The sequence below is a fragment of the Haemaphysalis longicornis genome, unplaced genomic scaffold (genome assembly GCF_048455015.1).
Source record: "Haemaphysalis longicornis isolate Haplotype H1 unplaced genomic scaffold, Haemaphysalis longicornis Haplotype H1 scaffold_1, whole genome shotgun sequence".
NCBI classification, from domain to species: Eukaryota; Metazoa; Arthropoda; class Arachnida; order Ixodida; family Ixodidae; genus Haemaphysalis; species Haemaphysalis longicornis.
In genome coordinates this window covers 219,176,254-219,187,149 of record NW_027526203.1, presented here as the reverse complement: position 1 = coordinate 219,187,149, position 10,896 = coordinate 219,176,254, and the positions used below count along the sequence as shown (strand labels likewise).

The following is a 10,896-nucleotide window of genomic DNA, read 5'->3' as shown; positions in this document are numbered from 1 at the left end:
AAACTCAAAATGTACTCAAACTCAAAGTGTACTCAAACTCAAAATGGACTCAAAACTCAAAATGTACTCAAACTCAAAATGAACTCAAAACTCAAAATGGACTCAAAACTCAAAATGTACTCATACTCAAAGTGAACTCAAACTCAAAATGGACTCAAAACTCAAAATAAACTCAAACTCAAAATGAACTCAAAACTCAAAATGGACTCAAAACTCAAAATGTACTCAAACTCAAAGTGAACTCAATACTCAAAACGTACTCAAACCTCAAAATGTACTCAAACTCAAAATGTACTCAAAACTCAAAATGTACTCAAACTCAAAATGGACTCAAAACTCAAAATGTACTCAAAACTCAAAATGAACTCAGAACTCAAAATGGGCTGAGAACTCAAAATGAATTCAGAACTCACATGGCCTCACAGAGATTGAGACAGTCAGAGAGTGAGAGTGAGAGTGTGAGTGAGTGTGAGTGTGAGTGTGAGTGAGAGTGAGAGTGAGAGTGAGAGTGAGAGTGAGTGGGAGTGGGAGTGGGAGTGTGAGTGTGAGTGTGAGTGTGAGTGTGAGCGTGAGTGGGAGTGGGAGTGGGAGTGGGAGTGGGAGTGGGAGTGGGAGTGTGAGTGTGAGTGTGAGTGTGAGTGTGAGTGGGAGTGGGAGTGGGAGTGTGAGTGGGAGTGGGAGTGTGAGTGTGAGTGGGAGTGGGAGTGTGAGTGTGAGTGTGAGTGGGAGTGGGAGTGGGAGTGGGAGTGGGAGTGTGAGTGTGACTGAGTGAGAGTGAGAGTGAGAGTGTGAGTAAGTGTGAGTGTGAGTGTGAGTGAGAGTGAGAGTGAGATTGTGAGTGTGAGTGAGTGAGAGTGAGAGTGAGAGTGAGAGTGAGTGGGAGTGGGAGTGGGAGTGGGAGTGTGAGTGTGAGTGTGAGTGTGAGTGGGAGTGTGAGTGTGAGTGTGAGTGGGAGTGTGAGTGTGAGTGTGAGTGGGAGTGTGAGTGTGAGTGGGAGTGTGAGTGGGAGTGGGAGTGGGAGTGGGAGTGGGAGTGGGAGTGTGAGTGTGGGAGAGTGGGAGAGTGGGAGTGTGGGAGTGTGGGAGTGTGGGAGTGGGTGTGTACCTTTTGCTGTATACCTTTTGCGATATCCTCATAATTATAACCAGAAAGCATTTTCATATTTGTCCCACGTGACCCCCTCGACGAGACCTTTAATTTGATACCCCACACACCCTAGCAGGGTCATATGGAATTCATACCAGTCAAACTAACCATGACTCATGACTGTAACCAGGACGCATTATTTAGGTGTCCGACATGCTTCCCCTAACTGGAACCTTCAATTTGACGCCCCACATGCTTCAGCGGCCTCACCTTGAATTTAACCCCATCTATGACTCATAATGACCATCTCATGATTCGAACTACGAAGCCTTTTTTTTTATTTGTACCACGTTATTCCCCTCTTCAAGACCGTAAATTTGATACCCTACACTCCCTAGCGGGGTCACTTCGAATTTTACCCCAATATAAGACACGCCATGACAATCTAATGGTTATAACCAGGAAGCATTTTTGTATTTCTCCCACGTGATTCGGCTCATCAAGACTTGATTTGATACCCATCACATCCTAGCGGAATCAAGTTGAACGTTAAACCAATCAATGACTAACCATGACTATCTCATGATATAGCCCTACCACATTTTTGTCCCACGTGATTTTCCTTATCGGAACCTTCAATTTGATACCCCGGACACCCAGTGGCATCATTGTGAATTTTAACCTAATTTATGACCCATTTTGACTATGTCATGATAATAATCAGGAAGCACGTGATTACCCTCATCGAGACCTTTAATTTGATACGCCCTAGCGTCATGGACCTGAATTTTAACCGAATCTTTGATTTACCATCACTACGTCATGATATATCCATATCTCATGTTCGTCCCGAATGATTCCCCACATCGAGACCTTGAATTTGATTCCCCACATGCCCTCGCAGCGTCATTTTGAATTTTAACCCAATCTATGACTCATTATGACTGCCTGATGACTACAATCAGGAAGCATTTTTTTTATTTACCCCGCGTGATTCCGTTAATCCGGACCTTTCATTTGATACCTTACACGCCTTAGCCTCATCAGTTTCACTTTTCACCCAATCTAATGTGGTCATTATTCTGTCTTAAGGGGCGCTGCCCAGTCAATTCAGCTAATTCATTTGAAACAGTAGAAAGGACAGCCCCCGCCCCCATTTCCCCCCGGCTCTCACCTCTTCCTTTGTGACCCCTAGTATATCAAGCCGTTAACAGTAGCAGGCGAACAACCAGCACGCCAGCGCCGCCGTGTGCTTTCCCACCACCCTTTCCCACGCTCTTAGTGGATCCGTCAGGAGGAAAAGTTAAGACAACCCTTTTTTATAACCTCACCAGTCAATTATCACTCACGCGCCCAGCCGCGAAAATTAGGTATACAGCAAGTGCTTATGGCCATAAAAATTCAACAAGAAACTAAAAAAAATCAGACACCACCTCCCTCCCAACCGATCATGCAGATAGCGATTGGTGCTATACCCGCAGGTAACTTGAATTCCGAGCCCACAGTGACGCATGAAACTTAACAGCCAACCATGGCTGCCTGCTAGACTACTCATATGTACTCAAACTCCAAATGGACTTAAAACTCCTATTTACTCAGAACTCAAAATGTACTCAAAACTCAATATGTAATCAAACTCAAAATGTGCTCAAACTCAAAATGTACTCAGAACTCAAAATGGACTCAAACTCAAAATGTACTCAGAACTCAAAATGGACTCAAACTCAAAATGGACTCAAACTCAAAATGTACTCAGAACTCAAAATGAGCTCAAACTCAAATTGTACTCAGAACTCAAAATGAACTCAAACTCAAAATGGACTCAAACTCAAAATGTACTCAGAACTCAAAATGGACTCAAACTCAAAGTGTACTCAGAACTCAAAATGGACTCAAACTCAAAATGTACTCAGAACTCAAAATGGACTCAAACTCAAATTGTACTCAGAACTCAAAATGGACTCAAACTCAAAATGTACTCAGAACTCAAAATGGACTCAGAACTCAAAATGGACTCAAACTCAAAATGTACTCAGAACTCAAAATGGACTCAAACTCAAAATGTACTCAGAACTCAAAATGGACTCAAACTCAAAATGTACTCAGAACTCAAAATGGACTCAAACTCAATCGGACTCAAACTCACTCGTGATCACTCGGCTCAAACTCACTCAAGCTCAAACTCACCATGCCACACTAGCCTCGCGCTCACTCAAACTCAAACTCACGCGTGAGTTTGAGTCCAAATGAGTCTGAGTGAGTGGACTCATGAGTGAGTTTGCCGACCTCTGGTGTGAAGTGCCTTGCATGTGATTAGTATGTGCACTACGGATAGGGCCTCTCCGCACCTGCTGCACTGGGGTCTAGAAGATCCCGTCAGCAGATACGAGTGCGTCGCATGGGTGTGCCCTATCCGCAGCCTACCCAAGGCGACTTCCGTGTGTCTGTTGCGTGAGTCAGCTGTGTACCGTCCCAAGTGTGGCTTTATTACATGTAGTTTGTTGTCTGTCTGTTCGTCCCAGTGTGTTTGCCACGTTCTGCGCAGTTGTCTTATGTGTGGCTTGAGGTCTGTGTAGGGTACGGTTGTTATGTCTACAGTGTTCCTGAGTGCAGCAGCAGCAGCCCTCTCGTCTGCCAACTCATTCCCAGCGATCCCAGCGTGCCCTGGAACCCAGCAGAGGAGCAGCTGATGCTTCTTTGCATACACAGACATGATAGTGTTAAATACAAGATTAACTATGTGGTTTTTGGGGGGTGTATGCGATGACAGTGCGCGAACAACACTCAAGGAATCTGTCTAGATGATAGACTTTGGAATTTGATTTTCAAGTATGTGTCGTACAATCAGTAAAATTCCATATGCTTCTGCTGAAAAAATTGTTGTGTGGACGCTCATGGTTCCGGCTGCACTGGAATTCGGACCATGAGCAGCGCAGGAGACCATAGTGGAGGTTTTAGACGCGTCACTGTAAAATTCAGCAAGTGGGTATTTGAACTGGAAAGAAATAAAGTGCTGCAGTATTGCAGCTCGCGGTACCCGATTTTTGTCAAGCTTTATAAAAGAAAGGTCACAGAACACAGGGCGAACTTGCCAAGGCGGTAAAATGTTTAAAGAGGATGACCTGTACACGTCTAAAAACGAAGCACTGAGATCCGAGGCTCGCTCTCTCGCTCGAAGTGAAAAAGGCGGAGTAACGGACGGGCGATTCACAAACAGCACAGATGTGGATGTATCGTTAAGGACAGGATAAAAAGAGTGGTTATTCTGAGATGAAATTTTAAAAGCATAAAGTAAGTCCATGTACGTTCGCTGGTTCTCAAGGCTCCACCTATTACATTCAACATATAGACTCTCGACAGGGCTAGTGCGAAAAGCACCCGACGCAAGCCGTAGCCCCAAGTGTAGTACTGGGTCAAGCATTCGCAATGCTGTTTTACTCGCCGACCCATATACCACACTGCCATAGTCCAAACGAGACCCAACCAGAGCAGCATAGAGCCGTAGTAGGAGTTCTTTGTCGGAACCATACGAATGGTGGGAGAGAACCTTCAGGATATTCATTGTTTTAAGACATTTATGTTTAAGTTTCTTGATGTGTGGGATGAATGTGAGTTTCTGGTCAAACACAACACCTAAAAACTTGTGCTCCTTGTTCACAGGAAGCGACACGCCATTAAGTATAATGTCTGGGTCTGGAAGGATCCCGCGCTTCCTAGAGAACAGAACGCAGGAGCTTTTTGCAGGATTCAATTTAAAACCATTCTTGTCTGCCCAGCTGGCAAGTTTCTTGACGCTGAGCTGGACTTGACGTTCGCATATTGACATATTACAAGATTTAAACGATATCTGCACGTCATCTACATACATAGAGTAAGAAATTGTAGACGGCAGTGCCTTCCCAAGGGAGTTCATCTTTACTATGAAGAGAGTGCAGCTTAGAACTCCACCTTGCGGCACGCCATTTTCCTGCACATGTACCTTTGACAGTGCAGAACCAGCTCTGATGCGAAAGGTTCTCTCTGACAAATAACTAATAACGGTATTTAACATGTTACCAGAGACACCGAACGACTTAAGGTCAGTAAGTATGCCATAACGCCATGCGGTGTCATAGGCCTTCTCTATGTCAAAAAACACGAAAAGCGCACCGCTCCTGGTTGTGAAAGCTGTGCGCTGGTCGGTTCAACTTTCATTGGCGTTTTACCAACCATACATGCGCTCGAGACGAATGAGTGAATAAGCCAACGCACCTCTGTGTTCCTGTTTGCAAGCAGTACCGACACATTGACAAATCCGGACAAAAGGTATGTAGTACGTGCAGTACATCACACGGCGCATTTCGCACGATTGTCGCATGCGGTTTATTCGCGGGTTTAATATATGTTGGCTTGGAGGTACTCGCGATTGCGGTATTTAATCGCACGTTTGCCCTTTGGTGTTGCTTGGCGGGCATTCAGTGCATCCGTGGCCAGTCGGCATACATTGCACGATGTCCCGAGCGCGCATCATTTGCTTCACGAGTTTCTGTATTTCTGCTCGTTATTTAACTGTGCACGAAAGTTAATCTAGCTGGGGGATAACCAACGAGCCTAGACGAGCGTCAGATTTAGCCATCAATGCGGCGAACGTTTACTGCTTTTCAGCAGCTTTCACGAGCCGCTGTCGTGCGCTGTTCAGATTGGTGAAGATTGTAATGTTTTATTTATGCTACCTTGCAGTAGTTCATTTGGGGGAAGCTTTCTTACGTAAAAGTTGTGTTGGAAGGGCGCCTTGCGGCACAAAAAACAAGACCAATCGTGATAAGTGCTCTTTATTTTCAGGTGTCATACCACAGGTTTCCAAGCGTTGTGGGCCTCAAGAAAAAAATGGATTGCAGCCATGAAGATGGGTGAGGGGCCACAGTTTCGAGTCTCCAAAGCAACCAAAGTGTGCTCCTTGCATTTCCTAGCCACAGAACTTTGTACAAATGTGGCAAGTGGCCATCGCCTACTGCTAGAGTCAGCCGTGCCGTCAATTTTTCCCTTCAGAAAGACCAAGCCTCCAAGAAAATTGCCTCACCAGCTCGCAGGCTCAACTATTCCTGCCCCCAAGCCAAAGAAACAGGTTCATGCACAAGCGGATGGCCAGTCGCCAATCGACGTCGAATGTCGGGAGTTGTTCAGCACTCCTGATGAGAACCAACTTCCAGTACAGGAGGTTGTCGTAGAAGACGACAACCTGTCTCAGCCGCACACTTCTGACAGCCACTGCGAGTGCAGAAAAATAATCGCTGCACTTGAGGCTCAGCTCCCCGCAACCAGAGACAGGGAGTCGAAGCTAAGGGCGGAGGTAATAGGCACAGAGCAGGCACTGGCAGCACAGGCCATCCTCCTAAGCCAGGCTCGTGCTGAACTCACTAGTGCTCAGACAGAGCTAGCTGTAGTGAGGGACACCCTCAAAGCAAAGAATCTGGAGCTCAACATGCTTCAAGATGAGCTCGTTACTGCCCAGCAATGCTTGCAGAAGGTCAAGGACGAGTACGAGCCATTCGGCATTGAAAAATTCCGACATAGCGATGAGGATGTGCAGATTTATACGGGACTGCCCGACTACGAGAGTTTTTTAGACCTGCTAGAGTTTGTGGAACCCGACAAAAAATGGTGAAATATAATACGCCACCACAACAGTGGCAGCCAACAGCACGAAGGCTACAAAGGTCGGCCACAAAAGGTTAGCATCCCAAACCAATTCTTCATGGTCCTCGTGACTGCTTGCGCACCGGCGACACGTGGCCCGCTCTCATCGGGTCTCTGTCTCTGTCGCGTTCGCAACATCCTCATAAAGCTTCGGCTTGGCGTGTTTCACCAGAACCTTGGACACTTGTTTTCAGTGTCCATGAGCATGGTGTCTAGGATATTTTCAGTGTGGGTAGATTTTATCTACCTCCAATGTCAGAGCTGACTTCATGGCTGTCGCAGCGAGCTATTGACGAGGCAATGCCTCTGGCATTTGTGAAGAAGTACCCCTCCACGCGCGTGTTGCTTGATGCAACGGAAATACGCTGTGAAGTGCCATCGTCGTTTGTGACACAGTCCGGCCTGTACTCGCATTACAAGTCGACACACACGTTCAAAGGACTGGTTGGTGTGTCACCTTGCGAATATGTCACATTCGTTTCTGAGCTGTTCACCGGGTGTACTTCAGGCAGGGAATGCGTGATAGGAAGTGGGTTTCTGGAGTTAGAATTTGACGAAGGAGACTCTATCAAGCCGACAAAGGCTTCCGCATTGAGGACCTTTCCGAAGAGATTGGAGTGAAAGTGAACATTCCACGCTTCCTTCCACGTGACCAGTTTACAGCCAAGGAGACCCAGGACATCACTGCACTTAGGATTCATGTGGAAAGGCGGATACAGCGCATTGAATGCTTTCATATATTTGATCGCCCCATTCCCATTTCACTGGCCCCATTAGCCAATCAAATGTGGATGATCTGTGCTAACCTCAGCAACTGGCAGTCTCCTATAATTCCGGATTCTGAAGCCAGCTACCTGCAATGTACATCCAGAGTATAGTTCTATGGGTTTTTAGGGGGCGTTATGCGCTAAAGCTACACCTAGGCGCAGCGGACGGCTCTAGATTAATTTGGACCACCTGGAGATATTTAACGTGAAGTGCGACAGCATGCATTGGGGATGCAAGTGCACCTCTTAAACGCCACTTGAAATGTACTGTAACCCCTCTTCCATTTGTTGCTACGTTCCGTCTCACGAGCTGATTGCAGCAGAACGAAGTTTACGAAGTGCACTGGCGGAGACCATGCACACTGCATTAAGGTATTTTGTCACTGTAGCTTCATTTGTTTGATGGCATAGGAGTCTACCCAGCACACCATGCGACGCACATATCACAGACACTGCGTATTTTAAGTGTATCTTCTTAAGGGGGGTTTAATGCAGAAATGCAAAACCTGTTCTCTCAGACACACTGTCAGGGAAAAGAACTGGTTGGTAGATAAAAACAGGAGACAGCACAGTTTCACAATGCAAATGGGGATACACAATCTGCCCTTAAAAAAGCTGTAAACATTTTCAGCAGACATGAATGCTAAGGTAGGAGTAAGTGGCCAGTGGAATTGAAGCATGTCGTGTACAGGGGGCACGACTGTATGTCACCATTTCTCCATTAGGAAGGGGAACTAGTTGCCTTTTTTGAAGCAAAATCGTAAAAACTGAACCTTACAAAAGACTACCCACTTACGTTTTTTAATGCTAAGCACTAGTTACCTAGGTTGCTCCGAAATTTGGCGTCCGTAGCACTTTAAATACAGCCGACAAATGGTACATAAGATGGCAGAAGCATGGCACAATATTACCGACTGCCCAAAGGATAAAAAAGACAGGTACATACATGCTGAAAATCACAGCACAACTCCTGGACCACCACAGTTCAGTGATTTTAGCTGATTAAAGGTGAACCATGTGAATGGGTTTCCAGCTCAACTTTGATACGTGTATTCGAGACACATACTAAGTACTACAGCAGAAACTCGAGCACGGTACTTGCACAAGTGGAAAGACAAGTTCCTGCTAATAGATTATACGTAGGAACAGAGCGGAAAATGGGCCAAGTAACCAAAACAGGAAGGAAACATCACCCAGAAAATGAAAATGAGGGGACACACGCACCACCGGATGCATGCCACTGTAGGCAACAAGTCATGCCAATGGACACACAGCCTTCCACGCGAAACTTCCGAAAATTTCATGAGTGGAGAGTATACGGGGATGCACTCTGCATAGTCTACATCAACAGCACATGGCAGCCCACACAATACTGGCATATTCATTCCACAGTTTAACACTAATGCTTTCGCATTCATAACTTCACAGGAACGGCTTAGGTGCCCTGGAAATATTTTATGGCGGCACAAGCATTCATCAGGCAACACGTTATCTCTGGTTTTGTCACTGCAGCAGAGACGGGGTGTTATCTACAAGAAAACATTGCTTTCTGCTTCTCGGATGATATTGGTGCACCTTGGCAACAATGCTGCCAAAATTGTGCAGGGTACCTAATATTAATTATATTCTTTATTAGAAAGAAAGGATGTTGCTCACACGCCTTCTCTCCACACCACCATGGCGGTAACCAGTTCCTCGGGCTCGTTACTCACTCTCGCATCCTATTATCCCGCTCCACCCTCCACAGCTTAAGCTCACGCCTTCGCCCATGTCGCAACCACAGCCGGTACCACCTCGCATCTTACTATCCTTATGAACTCCCAGCAAACCTGCAGTTTATACGAAGCTGGTCTCGCTGCCTAACCAGCCATACCAATTCTGCAAGGTTTACCTGCTTCACTCCTCGCCATTGTCGGGGTTCCTGCCCATTTGAGACTGGTAAGAAACGAAGTAGCCCATGATACCGCCCGCCAGCTCCATTTTCGTGCTTCCCTAGGCACCTACCCCATGGACAGGATAGTGCTGTCCACCCCGCCGCGGCGGCTCAGTGGCTAAGGCATTGCGCTGCTGAGCACGAGGTCGCGGATTCGATTCCTGGCCGCGGCGGCCGCTTTTCTGAAGGAGGCGAAAAGCGAAAACACCCTTGTGTAACGAGATTTCGGCGCACGTTAAAGGTCCCCAGGTGGTCAAAATTAATCCGGAGCCCTCCACTACGGCGCGCCTCATCGCCTGCGTTGCGTCGGCGCGTTAAACCCCCCAATCAATCAATCAACCAAGTCAGCGATCATGGAGCATACAAATAACGGGCAGTATTTTGCTTTTATGTTTGGAAATAAAATAAAAATTATTTGTTTGGCGTAACCGCAATATAAGAGGGCAGTACAAGTCTCTCCATGACAAAGAGAACCCAATGCATGGCATTTGTCCATATCATCCTAGTAAGCTGTTGGGTCACATGATCGAACTCAAGAGAAAAATAACAAAGAAAAGTGACTATTCGGTTCATTACAGCGCTGATTGAAGCCGAGCTTGACGAATGAGTGAATTGGCGACATCGGTGCGCTCCGCGGTTATCAGGCGTACCGCTTCGCTGCTCTTATGTGTCATAGAAGCGATGGTCGGTGCCGTCTTTTAAGTGCGAATGCACTTTATAAGCGACCCTGAATTCCGGTGACCGCCGTCCGTCCACATAGCAACAGCTGCGGGTGCGCGCGCTCCTCGTCTTCCTTGGCAACGGGGGGAGATGGGCGCGCGCTGCCTGGCCGCTGACATGGCACATACCCACGTGGGGGATTGGCCAGGAATCTCCTCGTCTTCCTTGGCAACGGGCGGAGATGGGCGCGCGCTGCCTGGCCGCTGACATGGCACATACCCACTTGGGGGATTGGCCAGGAATCGGGCGTGAGAAGGGCTAATGCACCCGCTTAAAGGAGTACTTACACAAAATTTCAAAGCTGAGATCCGCTCTAGCAATCAAGTACAACGACAACACAAATAGGTGTCTGTGCATGGCACATACCCACGTGGGGGATTGGCCAGGAATCGGGCGTGAGAAGGGCTAATGCACCCGCTTAAGGAGTACTGACACGAAATTTCAAAGCTGAGATCCGCTCTAGCAATCAAGTACAACGACAACACAAATAGGTGTCTGTGAATAAATGCATCTTTCTTTCTTTGTAGTTGTGTGTGTGTGTGTGTGATCTCTCTTTCGCGAACATTACCGAAAGGCGCAAATTCAACTCCTGCATTCGCACTTTCACATTCTTCCTCTCGGGGAAATGCGGGGAAAATTTTTATGCGATCACGCCATAAACGTGTAACATAGCAGCAGACAATGTCGTGGCGGCGGTGGCGGCAGGGAAGGTGA

General features: G+C 46.9%; 1 pseudogene; it reads left to right on the top strand.

Moving 5' to 3' along the window:
• The first annotated feature begins 7,014 nt into the window (after window positions 1-7,014).
• On the top strand, window positions 7,015-9,584 carry LOC144157630 (uncharacterized; annotated as a pseudogene).
• The last annotated feature ends 1,312 nt before the right edge of the window (window positions 9,585-10,896 follow it).